This window comes from Hylobates moloch, unplaced genomic scaffold (genome assembly GCF_009828535.3).
Source record: "Hylobates moloch isolate HMO894 unplaced genomic scaffold, HMol_V3 SCAFFOLD_23, whole genome shotgun sequence".
In the NCBI taxonomy this organism is placed as follows: domain Eukaryota; kingdom Metazoa; phylum Chordata; class Mammalia; order Primates; family Hylobatidae; genus Hylobates; species Hylobates moloch.
Genome location: NW_026652298.1, coordinates 3,685,519 through 3,696,379, shown reverse-complemented (window position 1 = coordinate 3,696,379; position 10,861 = coordinate 3,685,519).

Below are 10,861 nucleotides of genomic sequence, written 5' to 3'. Positions count from 1 at the left end.
AATTTCCACAGGGCATTCTAGATGAATAATCACTTTCTACAAGGGAATAGTGTGGGCCTGGTGGCTTTCAAAGAAACTTCACTTACCACATATGCCTTGTAAGTCACTTGTACCCTGTTTGGAGAATAAAGAAAGTGGTTTCTAGATGTAATGCCTTGCTAGGCTCAGCCAGGTTTATAATCCAGTCCAACTCCTTATCCCCACTGCTCCAGCTAGCCACAGACCAACATGGGTACAGCCATTCCACCACACTTTTAAAAAACGATCTTCTGCAAACTACCAGATAGTGGTGAATTCCCTCTTTCCTTTCTTCTTCCTTTTTCAAAAATCTCTTCCTTTTATCTGATGATCTCAAAAAATCCTACATGAATGTTTCAGCCTAGTTTTTTTCTAGCAGCAACATTTCAACCATGGAGGTGAGTTGGCAATGTAGTCCCCATAGATGCTAGCCTGGCTCGGGCCCAAGGGAACAAATCAAAATAAGCCTTGAATAAGCACCAGTTTCCCCAGACTCTCTCATTTTCTTGTTTCTTCATGGAATATAGGGATGTGGAGGGAGCTGGTTATTTCCAAAAGCCTAAGATCACTTCCATCACAGGCAAACCCCTCCTAAAGTGTGAAATCCAGCCTACAATGGACTTTCACCGACAAGTGATTCATTGAAACAAAGGCTAGAGTTCCAGCATCAAACAGATGTCAGACAAAACACCAAACGCCTATAAATGATTGCTTTGCAAGCAAGGGAATGACTGGAAGACCTGGCCTAATGATGTACCCCATGTCTGGACAAGCTTACAGAAGATGGGGGTGGAGGGAGCTGGTTTTAAACAGAGTCTGTGAAGAAGGCTGTTTCTGGAGAGAGAAGTAAGACCACAATTCTTACCTGAGCGGTTCATGTTGAAATGAATGATTTCTGGCCAGTTTGCGTACAATCTGTGTAAAGGTAAATCAGAAAAATGTGTGTCCAGGGCACCTCGAAGGCCAGAGTGATGTCGTATGATATTAAATCATTAGACATATAAATATTAAAAATGAGAGGATTTTGTTAGAATAGAAACGGCTCACTAAAAGGCAGAGACAAGAATGCAAACAGTAAGTCTGGCTGTCATTCTCTGTAATCTGGAGCAAGTCAGGTTTGTCTCTGGACCTTCTCCAGTTGTTTTACAACTTTCTAGACATGGACTGTATCAACCCAACACTTTTATTCAGCAGCTTCGACAGGGTTTTTGAGATGACAGCTTGTCGAGATTCAGCTTAGCATTGTACAGTTTTATTTCACAATTGGAACTTTTGGTTTTAATACTTTTAGGACTTTATTCATTAATGCAACACACTTTTTGTTGAACACCTACTATGTACCAGGGATTGATATAGCTGTAAATATGACATACTTAGTCTCTGTCTTTGTAGTATTTTAATTCCTGTAACACTTGTTAAATTGGATTATTTTTATGACCGTAGAGAATTAGAGGGGGTGAGGGATTTTATTATATTAAAATTGCAGTTTGAGTCTCTAGATTTTAGAAAATTTGTTCTTGATCCTAATTTCTGGTTTTTAGCCCTCCTAATTTAGAATTGTTTTTGAATGCTGTTTAGCTTCTGTGACCATTAATAAAACTAAAAATCTAACCATGTCTTGTTTTGCCTTTTTTTAAGCATCTTTGTAAATAGAACTTTGTAAAGCTAGCACTTTTTATTCTGCTATTTTGCTGCTACAACAATGAAGCATGTGTCTAGCACACAAAGGTGCTTCCAAAGTGCAAAATCAAACTCTTGTCAATTACCTACTGTTCTTTTCATCCTCTCTGTATTCAAAGGGCTTTGCCTCCTCTAGAACAGCCTTGTCTCATCCTGTCTGTTGATCAAACAAATGACTTATATTTGAAATGTTGAATGTTTAGTCTCCAAGAGGAAAATTCTTATTCAGCAGCAGTCTCTTGTGTTTTATTCCACCTAACAGTTAAAGCGGCTCCATGTCTGCCACGATTCACAGGCCCAGACAGAGGCAGTAACCTGTAAGCATATAACCTGCTGGGTTTTTTTGTGGTTGTTACTGTTTGACCTAGGAAGGTAGCAGTGAGTTTTAACTGGGGTTTGAGAGGCTGCTTTGATTTTCTGTCACTGAGGACTGGGAACTTGGAAAGGCCCCTTTACGCCCATGATTTATTCCAAAATGGTACTTGGGCAAAGTCGTTCCTTTAGCAGGAGTTAACACATTTTGGATTTAGAACACTTTTATAAAATCTATACTAACACTGTTCACATTTCCCTGAACACCTAAAGGCCATATTATTCCTGCTCACCAGTCTTAAGCCCCATGCTAGATGTGACCCTTAGAGAACCATGACACGTCCCTTATGCTGTTTACTGGCCCAGATGTTCAGGTCAGATCACAAAAATTAACTGAAATAGAAACCTATTTCCATTCCATTTGTTAATTTCAAATCACCCAATTTTTTTTTTTTTTTTTTTCCTGAGACAGAGTCTGGCTCTGTCTCCCAGGCTGGAGGGCAGTGGCCCGATCTTGGCTCACTGCAAGCTCCACCTGGTGGGTTCAAGCAATTCTCCTGCCTCAGCCTCCCGAGTAGCTGGGACTGCAGGCGTCTGCCTCCCCGTCCGGCTAATTTTTGTTATTTTTAGTAGAGACAGGGTTTCACCACATTGGCCAGGCTGGTCTCGAACTCCTGACCTTGTGATCTGCCCGCCTCGGCCTCCCAAAGTGCTGGGATTACAGGTGTGAGCCACCGCACCCAGCCAGAGTCACCCAAATTTTTTATTTTTTATTTTTATTTATTTTTTTGAGATGGAGTCTCGCTCTGTCCCCCAGGCTGGAGTGCAGTGGTGCAATTTCGGCTCACTGCAAGCTCCACCTCCCGGGTTCATGCCATTCTCCTGCCTCAGCCTCCCAGAGTACAGGTGCCCGCCACTGCACCCGGCTAATTTTTTTGTGTGTTTTTAGTAGAGACAGGGTTTCACCGTGTTAGCCAGGATGGTCTCAATCTCCTGACCTCGTGATCCACCCGCCTCGGCCTCCCAAAGTGCTGGTGTGTCCGGAATTGGTGGGTTCTTGGTCTCACTGACTTCAAGAATGAAGCCGCTGACCTTCGCGGTGAGTGTTACAGCTCTTAAGGTGGCGCGTCTGGAGTTTGTTCCTTCTGATGTTCGGATGTGTTCGGAGTTTCTTCCTTCTGGTGGGTTCGTGGTCTCGCTGGCTCAGGAGTGAAGCTGCAGATCTTCGCAGTGAGTGTTGCAGTTCTTAAGGTGGCGTGTCTGGAGTTGTTTGTTCCTCCCAGTGGGCTCGTGGTCTCGCTGGCTTCAGGAGTGAAGCTGCAGACCTTGGCGGTGAGTGTTACAGCTCATAAAAGCAGTGTGGACCCAAAGAGTGAGCAGTAGCGAGATTTATTGCAAAGAGCAAAAGAACAAAGCTTCCACAGTGTGGAAGAGGACCCGAGTGGGTTGCCACTGCTGGCTCTGGCCGCCTTTTATTCTCTTATCTGGCCCCACCCACGTCCTGCTGATTGGTAGAGCTGAGTGGTCTGTTCTGACAGGGCGCTAATTGGTGCGTTTACCATCCCTGAGCTAGACATAAAGGTTCTCCACGTCCCCATCAGATCAGTTAGATACAGAGTATCCACACAAAGGTTCTCCAAGGCCCCACCAGAGCAGCTAGATACAGAGTGTCGATTGGTGCACTCACAAACCCTGAGCTAGACACAGGGTGCTGATTGGTGTGTCTGCAAACCTTGAGCTAGATACAGTGTGCCGATTGGTGCATTTACAATCCTTGAGCTAGACATAAAGGTTCTCCAAGGCCCCACCAGAGCAGCTAGATACAGAGTGTCAATTGGTGTATTCACAGACCCTGAGCTAGACACAGGGTGCTGATTGGTGTATTCACAATCCCTGAGCTAGACATAAAGGTTCTCCACATCTCCACCAGACTCAGGAGGCCAGCTGGCTTCACCCAGTGGATCCCGCAGTGGGGCTGCAGGTGGAGCTGCCTGCCAGTCCCATGCCGTGCGCTCGCACGTCTCAGCCCTTGGGTGGTCAATGGGACTGGGCGCCGTGGAGCAGGGTGTGGCACTCGTCAGGGAGGCTCAGGCTGCACAGGAGCCCATGGAGGGGGTGGGAGGCTCAGGCATGGCCAGCTGCAGGTCCCGAGCCCTGGCCGGGTGAGAAATCGAGTGCAGCACCGGTGGGCTGGCACCGCTGGGGGACCCAGTACACCCTCCGCAGCCGCTGGCCCGGGTGCTAAGCCCCTCATTGCTTGGGGCCAGCAGGGCCGGCCGGCTGCTCTGAGTGAGGGGCCTGCCAAGCCCACGCCCACCCAGAACTCCAGCCGGCCCGCAAGCGCCGCGCACAGCCCCGGTTCCCGCTCGCGCCTCTCCCTCCACACCTCCCTGCAAGCTGAGCGAGCTGGCTTCCGCCTTGGCCAGCCCAGAAAGGGGCTCCCACAGTGCAGCGGTGGGCTGAAGGGCTCCTCAAGTGCTGCCAAAGTGGGAGCCCAGGCAGAGGAGGCGCCAAGAGCGAGCGAGGGCTGTGAGGACTGCCAGCACACTGTCACCTCTCACTGGGATTACAGGCATGAGTCACCACACCTGGCCCAAATTTTTTATTTTTTAATTTATGGATTTATTTTTTAGAGATAAGCTCTTATGTTCCCCCATGCTCGCCTCTAACTCCTAGGCTCTAGCAATTCTCCCCTGACTCAGCCTCCAGATCAAATTTTTAAGTAAAACAGTAGGATCCAATGAAGTCATATAATATTAGCGATTAATCAAAATATGTGGTTTGTAATTGGGTGTCTGCTCCTAATGAAATAAGGGGCAGTGGTCATCAGTGTCTGCTAATGTCACAGAAGCAACCACGCATAGTTACGTGCTTCCAGATAGAAGTATGAAATACCACCGAGGAAGTATTCGTGCCAAAAATTGAACCTGAGTCTGATCAACCCTCTGGATCTAACAATTTGTAGAAAATACAGAAAGAGAGGAATAGGTTAAATGACACATGGTGACACAATAATCAAAATCCAGACTATTGGAAATTTAAACAAATGAGCTGGTTTACTAAATGGCAAGGTGGAAAAAAGAAATAGAGGAAGGAAATCTGTAGATTAAAAGAGTATGAAGAGCTCCATCAACCAATTACGGAGTATGGGGCTTATTTGGATTCTGTTTCAAGCTAGCAAAATGTAAAAGAATACAATTTGAGACAATTGAAGAAATTTAAGCACTTGTTGAATATTTTATGAATTAAGGAATCCTTGATTACTAAGCTCTTTTAGGCGTGATTATGAAATTGTGGTTGTGTATTTTTTTAAAGGAGTCCTTATTTATTAGGGGCACATACTGAGATCTTTATGGATGAAATATTATGATGCTCAAGATTTACTTTGAAATAATCTATTAGGTGGAGAGAGAAATAGAAGTAGGTGGGAATTAGATGAAATAAGATTGTTTGTGAGTGACAGCTGTTGAAGCCAAATCATGGTGAAGGAGGATAGTGATACCTTGTTTTCTGTCTCTAAATGTGTAATTGACATTCCCCCACCCCGTTTTATGCCTCTGAATATGTAATTGACATTTTCCCCAAAAAGTTTTAAAAGAAAGAAAGAAAAGAGAAAGCGAAGAGAGTAAAAAGACAAGCCACAGAAAAGAAGATATTTTCAACACAAACCCAAGACTGTTACCAGGATATTTATTCAGAGCTCCTCTAAATCGCTAAGAAAAAAAAACAAAAAACAAAAACAAAACAAAACAAAAAACAACGGAAACATGAGCAAGCAACTTGAACAGACACTTCATAAAGGAAGAGGATATCCAATTGGTCAGTAAGTTTATTAGTAGTGAGGTGCAAATAAAAGCTACCATGTTCGAGCACTGCACACTCACCAGAATAGCTAAAGTTAAAGATAACACCAAGAAAAAGAAAATAAGAGGGAAAAAAAAGAAATGTGTCCATCTGGCATGTTAATCACCACTGAAAATTTGTGTCCTGACTCCAAGAAGGAGGTTTGTAGCATGGTGACTAATCCCACAGTGTTTGGAGTCACCCAGAATTGGCTTAGAGTTTGGCTGGACCCCTTGCTAGTTACATGACACTGGACAAATCATTTAAATGTTTGTGTTTCGGTTCTCTCGTCCACAGTGGAGATAACATGCCTTCTTCACAGGGTTATCATGAGGATTAAATAAAATCATGCACATAAAGTGCTTCTTATGGTGTCTGGCACACAGGAAACATTCAATAAATGGTGACGATGATGATTCCAGTAATATCTGTTTGAAGGAATCTTTGCATTTCCGAGGTAGAAAGCTCTGCGAGAGCTGAGGTGGGTTGGGAGGTGCAAATGATGAGGTTTTACAACCAATGAATTTATGTAATGGCTACAACAACACTGGTCTTGGAAACCCAGTCTCACTGGTCCTGGAGCTTTTGTAGATCAAGTAAATACACCTCCTTCCAATGGCCTCAGAACTTCCATTTTTCATCATTCAACTGCCCACACATTGATTTATTCATTCAACAAACACTGATTGAATATATATTATGTGCAAGGCACTGAGCGATATGTATTAAAGAAAGGTAAAACCAAATACATTTAATCTGATATAGTGCTCAGGACGAAATATTTACTATTTAAATATGTTTATTTCTTCAGAGGTCATTGGTTCTTTCTAGTACTTTCTGTGTCATCATTCACTTATAAGTCACAGAAGAGCAATGATTATGTCTCTTTGTTGCCTTTTAAAATCTACAGCACTCAATAAGAAAATTTCATGAATATTTGTAACTAGCTAACCACCTCAAGTTGAAAACAAGGGTTCCAAATCATACATTTTTAAAAAATAGGGCTGGGATTACAAAAAGGTGAGCTTTACCATCAATGATTATAAAAGAGATTCATGTTCCTTATGGAAAATACAAAGGAGAAAATAGAAAATAACTAATCCTAGAAAGAATCACATTAACATTGTGATGCATATCCTTTTAATTTTTGTATATACTTTTATAAAATGGGAGTCATACTATGTATATTAATATATTATTTTGGAACATGGTTTTTTTTTTTTTTTGTGAGACGGAGTCTTGCTCTGTTGCCCAGGCTGGAGGGCAGTGGCATGATCTTGGCTCATTGCAAGCTCCGCCTCCCGGGTTCACGCCATTCTTCTGCCTCAGTCTCCAGAGTAGCTGGGACTACAGGCACATGCCATCACACCCAACCAATTTTTTCTATTTTTTAGTAGAGACAGGGTTTCACTGTGATAGCCAGGATGGTCTCGATCTCCTGACCTCATGATCCACCCACCTTGGCCTCCGAAAGTGCTGGGATTACAGGCGTGAGCCACTGCGCCTGGCCGTGGAACATGCTTTTTATTTACTAACATATCAGAAGCATTTTCCATGCTGTTTAATTTTTTCCTAAAACATGATTTTTAATGGCTGCCTAGTACTTAGCAATACCATTATTGCAATGGTTCCATATTGTTGGGTATTTGGATCTCTGTTTTAAATGTCTTTGTGTAAGAATATTTGTGCACATTCCTTGATGCTTTTTGTAGAATGGATACTTACAAGTGGAATTCCAGGGTCAAAAATTGTAAACACTTTGAAAGTTTTTAAAACATAATTCTCAAATTGCCCTCCTTAGCTGTAACAATTCATGATTTCTACCAGTGATTAGAGGCTGGTTCCTATTTTTCTATTACCTGTGACTTTGGGCTATGGAATTATTTTAAGCTATCCTGATTTAATAGGTGAAAGTGAAATCTTGTTTTAGTTTGCTTTTCTGATAACCTACATTCTAGCTAGACTTTACACAAACAAAACAGCTTTGGTCATCATTTTCTGGGGAAGTGTGAGAACTGAACAGTATTTAACTTTTTTTTTTTTTTTTTTTTTTTTTGAGACAGAGTCTCGCACTGTCGCCTGGGGCTGGAGTGCATTGGCACGATCTTGGCTCACTGCAACCTCCGCCTCCCAGGTTCAAGCGATTCTCCTTGCATCAGCCTCCTAAGTAGCTGGGATTACAGGCACCTGTCACCAAGCCTGGCTAATTTTTTTGTATTTTTAGTAGAGATAGGGTTTCACTACATTGGCCAGGCTGGTCTCAAACTCCTGACCTCATGATCTGCGTGCCTCAGCCTCCCAAAATGCTGGGATTACAGGTATGAGCCACCATACACAGCCAACAATATTTAATTCTATGCACTAAATTGTTTAACTCAAACACTTCCCTCCCACCTTTACATGATGTTGACCACAGGTTAGATATGCAATATATGTTATATGTGTTTTTGTAGAGTGGAAAGACACAAATAAACACCATGTACTTGTGATTAATCCAGTGTAGAAAATAAGTGTGAAAGGAGGGGAAGAAAGGAAAAAGAGTAGAGGCACAAAAGAGGCAAAGATCGTACATGGTAGTCCCTTGCCCAAAAGGAGAGAATGAAAACAAAGGGGAAGGTAGGCTGAAGTTAAATTGTGGAAAGCCTTGAATGCCAGGATGAGGAAGTGGATGAAATGTAGTGGGCAGTGGGGACCCACTGAATGCTTTAAAGAAGAGCAGCATAATCAAAACATTTACTTAGGGAAAGTAGCCTGGGCAGAGGGTGGGTTGAAAGGAGACGCTCTAGGGTGGTCACAGGTAACAGGGAGGCAAGGAAATGTGTTAATATGAGAGGTGTAGCAGGAGAACATTTGTCAAAGGGAACAACAAAACTACTAAGGCCAAACTGAGGAGCTGAGGTAATGAAGAAAGAACATGAAAACCAGCCTCCTTGCCCTTGTTACCAACCTATTGCTTCACAGCCCCTTGGTCCTGAACAACAAACACAGGCTTGGATGCCTCTGGAGGTGACTGGGTGAACCTCATGATAGTGGCAGATGAGCAAAGGTTCTGCAGGGTGCTATTCCCACCCACTCATGGAAGAGTCCCAGAGGTCTGAGGAGCCCCACAAACTGCCCAGAAAGTGCTTTGTTGAACACACTCTAGTTGCCTCAGATAATGGGATTTAATTATAAGCCAACAAATAAACCCACCAACAAATAAAGTGGGCGGGTATCCATTTCTGAGGCTGCATAACTGGGCTGCTGGGCTAACAGGAACTGCATATTTCAAGAGGCAGCAGGACTTTATATCATCCAACAAGAGCTAGATGACAAAAACTTCTCTACTAGTCGTTATCCCATTCAGGTACAGCTTCACAGGTGTGCAACCTAGTGCAGGGGTCCCCAACCCCAGGGCCACAGACTCGCTTGTAAGGAACCAGGCCTCACAGCAGGAGGTGGGCAGCAGGAGACCATTACCTGTGAGCTCCACTTGCTGTCAGATCAGCAGTGGCATTAGATTATCACAGGAACGGGAACCCTATTGTGAACTGTGCATGCTAGGATCTAGGTTGCATGCTCTTTATGAGAATCTAATGCCTGATGATCTGAGGTGCAACAGTTTCACCCTGAAACCATCACCCCTGACCCCTCTCTCCCACTGTCCATGGAAAAATTGTCTTCCACGAAACAAGTCCCTGATGTTAATAAGGTTGGGGCCCACTGATCTAATGCATTCACACAATGTCCTGTGTTCAGAAGGGCCATGTGCTTGGCTTAATGCTCTGCTGTCACCATCTTGGAATTCTTAATAACTTTATTATAGCACTTGTGTTGTATTATAAGTAAAGTCCATGGGACAATGGAGCCTTCATGCAAATAGAGGAGATATTGCAATATGCATATTCTTGTCTGCCTGTTCATCTGCAGCATTTCCAATGTCCCCTGGGCACAGAATTTCAGTGGATGGACCCGTGATGGACAAGAGTTCAGCAAGGCTCAAAACAGTGCAAAGTAGTTGTGTTGAGTCTATGACCAGAAAGAGAGGACACTGGCATACCTCAGAGGCCATGCTTTCCAACTGAACCCGAACTTGTTTCAAATGCAGAAAGAAGGCAATGGCATTCTAAGGAACATCAACAAGCAAGGAAGCCTATCATATCCCTTCTAATCTGTTTAACTTCCCTGTATTGACCAACCTCTTACACTGAAAATAATGCCATGGAAGGAAGGGGAAGACAGGACAACCCCCAGTTCCAGTTCTTTTCAGTCCTTCCTTCCTTGTCAGCAGCCAGAAGTAGAGTGTTGGTGTAATATGCATGTATCAAGAAGTCAAATAAAAACAGATGGGGCCGGGCCCAGTGGCCCACGTGTGTAACCTCAGCACTTTGAGAGGCCGAGGTGGGTGGATTACTTGAGGTCAGGAGTTCAAGACCAGCCTGGCCAACATGGTGAAACCTAGTCCCTACTGAAAATACCAAAATTAGCCAGGCATGGTGGCAGGCACCTGTAATCCCAGCTACTCGGGAAGCTGAGGCACGAGAATTGCTTGCACCTCGGAGGCAAAGTTGTAGTGAGCCGAGATTGTGCCTCTGCACTCCAGCCTGGGCGATAGAACGAGACTGTCTCAAAAAAAAAAAAAAAAACAAAAAAAAACAAAAAACAGATAAGTTTTGTGCAAAATACAAATGTATGTATGAGCTATAAAATCTCAATTGTGCAATTTTAATGATTCTGCATATGAATTACAACTACGACTGGCATTTAAAACTGACATTACACAGTGAAAAGGTGAATGGTAACATTTATGCGAATAATTTTAATGTGTCATTTTTCTTGATTTAGAATGACATTGACTAGCAAATAGGAATTACCGTGACTAGGCAAGATCAAAATCTTGGAAGAAAAGAAAAAGCTTTATATCAATGTCACTTTTTCCCAGTTTTTTGAACAAGGAGTCCCACATTTCCATTTTGCACTGGTCTCTGCAAATTATGTAGCCAGCCCTGTCTTCAATACACATATGAGC